Source organism: Leptonychotes weddellii, chromosome 2, assembly GCF_054177405.1.
Source record: "Leptonychotes weddellii isolate Sample4059 chromosome 2, ASM5417740v2, whole genome shotgun sequence".
Taxonomy (NCBI): domain Eukaryota; kingdom Metazoa; phylum Chordata; class Mammalia; order Carnivora; family Phocidae; genus Leptonychotes; species Leptonychotes weddellii.
The window spans coordinates 70112870-70116800 of NC_138370.1; positions in this window are offsets into that span (position 1 = coordinate 70112870).

Here is a 3931-nt window from a genome sequence, read left to right on the forward strand (position 1 = left end):
GGGATCGAGCCCCGCATCAGGCTCCCTGCTCGGCAGGAACCCTGCTTCTCCCTCTCCCACTCCCCCTGCTTGTGTTCCCTCTCTTGCTGTGTCTCTCTCTGTCAGATAAATAAATAAAATATTAAAAAAAAAAAAAGAGAGAAAGAAAGAAAGAAAAAAGCACATGATGAAAAGAATTGCTGGAAAAGATATGGTTCAGAGCTAGAGAAATACAGTTAATTTTCTAGTGGTGATGTATAAAAGTGTTTGGGTGCATGCTTTAAAAAGTAAACCTATAGGTGCTTAGATATACAGTCTAAAGTTTATTGAGCAAACCCAGCGTTTGATTATTTTCCTATTAATATTTTTCTATTACCACCAACACTGTCCTTAACCTAGCCTCTTTACACATTTTATTGTCATTATTACTTTGTCACTCATCAGAAACATAAACCAAGCAAAAAGCCACTAACCAAACCCTCTTTGTCATTAGGGCAATGGCTTTCTTCTTACCCAGGTTCTAATTTCTGTTCAAAATTATCCTACTACTTAACGCAGTCTGGTAAAAGCAAATCATGCTTCCTCATTAACAAGTTTCATTATATCTAACTGGTTCAGTGGTAAGTTGTACTGCATTTGTAGATGCAAAATGCAAGTTAGGAGTTAAAATTAAATATAAGTTGATTTTGGATCAAAACAGCCTTTTTGAGGTTGAAATATTATCTAACTGTTGACATTTGCTGAGAATCTTTTATTCCTTTGCATGCTGTAAACTGTTGAGACAGGAGCCAAAATAGTCTTTTCTAAGGAATGCTCCATCTTTCTCCTGGGACATTTATTGCTGTTTTATTTTTGTCTTTTCTTTTTAATGGGATTAAAACGCTCACTTTGTATTTGTTTATTGTGATTGTAACTACACACTCAAAAATAGTAGGGCTTACTGACGATGCCTCACATTCTGATGATTAGGATATACTTTTCAAATATATTTTCAAGTAAGTTTGCAGTACCACCAAGAAGCTGCACAGATTTAATGAGGGTGAACCAGGTATTACTAAACAGCTTTTCCAAAGCAGGGAACTCTGAGTTAAAGGAAAGCAAGCAAAATTCCTTTTCTCCCTCCTAACTAAAGAGACCAGTTCACTTGCCAAGTGAAAACTCCAAGTCCCAAGAAATACCCTAAACACAGAAAAATAAGCACATAGATGAATGCCTCCCCTCTTCTTGTTGGTCTGAGGCCGACTGACAGCACCAGGTGGCAGCCCTCGGGAGCTGCCCGCCGCAGATGCCCTACCTGACAGCCAAATGCTGGCAGGAATTGAGCAGCAACATGTGCTTCCTGTGGAGGGCAACGGTCAGCAGGTGGGATCGGCAGACTGCGTGCTTTCCTGAGCCTGTCCTCCTGTGTGGTCATCTGGGCCGCCTTCCTCGCGGGCACTGAGGGCCCGGAACACGACATTTTCTCAGTGCTGTGCTGGAAGCCGTTCAGATGCAATTATGCTGTATGTCGTTGCGGAATAGATGACTTAGAGGTTCCACACAAATTGAATTTTGAGGCCAGCTTGAAATTACATTAGATTTGGGGGCTTTGACCAAAGTCTGTCTGAATCCCCCCTGCATTCCCCTTCGGGTCATCTTTCTTTAATCATTTACTAATGTTTTTCCGGTTAGGTCACTGATGAATGGATGACGTAAATCTCCCCCTCCCGTCCCCCCTTTTCAGTTCTGTACATAAGGCTGTATTAATTTGTCCTTTTTGGCTGCTGTCAAGACAGCAAATATGAAACTCATTTCCGAACCTCAAGAAATGGACTTTTCTGCTTTGTATTGTTAAGTCTCGAATGCAAAGAGCTACGGCTCAACGTGTGATAAAAGCCGGGGTGCTGGAGCTCTATGCTGTGGTCGGTCAGTGCACTTTTACAAAGAGAGAGACATCAAGGGAATTAAGCAGATTTGACTCATGAGAATAGTAAGAGCTTGCCCTTCAGGGTGGGAAGCACAAAGGCCCACGCTCAGAACGATAGCATCTTGTGTCTCAGATGACAACTTCGTTTTTCTTGATATCCTATTAAAGCACTAGACCGCGACTCTCAGAAGATTGTTTAAGGGGTAGCAAAGCGAGAAAGCTTCCTCCATGCTTACTTTGTCTCTGCGAACTTTAGCAGATCGTTTAAGTGCATAACCATACCTTTGCTAGGTTATTGTATTTCTGATATATTTCAGAGTTAGCTAGGCTATGTACAAATTTTGTTTTCATCTTTCAATCACAGAATCTACCAGGAATCTTTAATAAAGGAGGTGATGTTGTCTGCTTCCTCTGATCAGAAGAGCTTAGTTAATGATACTCCAAAGCCAGGGAAAGGCAATCAATGCTTTGGGTGAAATTTGGGGGAAAACTCAGAAGACAGTTGACATAAACTATTGGGTGGCTCACTTGACAAGAACTGATGTTTCAGCCAACTTGGCATCAAAATGTATTTCTATGATATATAAAGTAAATGTTTCTAGTTTCTCATTAGTTTTAGTTTGCGTTCATTCAAGAAACATTTATAAGAGCCCTACTCTGTGCCAGGCTCTGTGTTGAACACTGGAGATCAAATGATAAATAAGACACAGTCTCTGGCCTAAAGCAGATTATGACTGAGTAGGGGAGACAGACATATAAGCAAGCAACTTCAATGCATTGTATTAGGTGCCGAGGTACAGGGTTAATTGGTAGCACAAAGGGGGGGTAGTTCTTAGCAGTGCCTGGGGAGGTTAGTCCTTCAAAGGTCCTAATAGTTTTTTAATAGTTAAACCACTCAAGACTCCTATTTGCATTTACATTTTTTTGAAGTTTAACATACATACACACACATACACATACGTGTGTATTTTTGAAGTTTAGCACACATGCATGTGTGTATGTGTGTATACACATGTGTGCACATACTGGCAAATTTTCACTAAGTGAGCACACTCTTGTACTCTGTCCCCAGATCAACATGTAGAGCACAAGATCACTCTGGAAGTGTCCTGGTTCCCTTTCCCATTATCAGCTCACTCGAAGGACAATGACTATTCCGGCTTCTAACACCATAGTTTAGTCTTGCCTGCTTTGAAAATTTATATAAATGGATTCATAAAGTATTCACTCTTTTATATAATGGCTACTTTTCTCAATATTGTTTGTAAGGTTCATCCGTGTTGCATAACAATGGTTTGTTTGTTCTCTATGATATATAGCCTTCTATTTTGTGAATATACCACAATTTATTTACCCATGCTTCTGTGATGGAATTTGGGTTGTTTCCTGTTTGGGCTGTTATAAATATTGTTCCTGTGAACATTTCTGTGCATGCCTTTTGGTGAACATATGTATTCATTTCTATTGGGTATATACCTAGAAGTGGAATTTCTGGATCATAAAGAATGCATATGCTCAGCTCTCATAGATACTGCCAACCAGTATTCCAAAGTGGTTTTTAGCAGTTTACATGACCACCATCTGTGTACTGGAGTTCTATTGCTCCATACCCTCCCCAGTACTTGGCATTGTCTGTTTTTTCCACTTTAGCCATTCTCATAGATATGTAGTGGTCTTCCACTGTGGTTTTATTTCTGAAACCTGGGAGTTTTTAAATTATAAAATCAGAGATGCGTTCCCGTGGACAACGGCTCTGAATAGAGAGCTAGAAAATTTTGGAAAGGAGGATATCCAGTGGTTTTATCTACTACTCTATGGGGCTTTTATACTATGGTGTTGCCATAACACTCAGAATTTTGAAGCATCTCCCATATTCATGCCTCTTCTGTTGTTCCTTTCAGTCTAGCCAACTTTTACCTCTGCGGTGGCTTCCTCAAACTATGGGAATAAGAATGAAAGGGATAGAAATAGCTGATAATTATTGTGGGCTACTATTGCCGAGGCAATATTCCAAAGCACTTTACAGGTACATATTCTTTTTTTTTT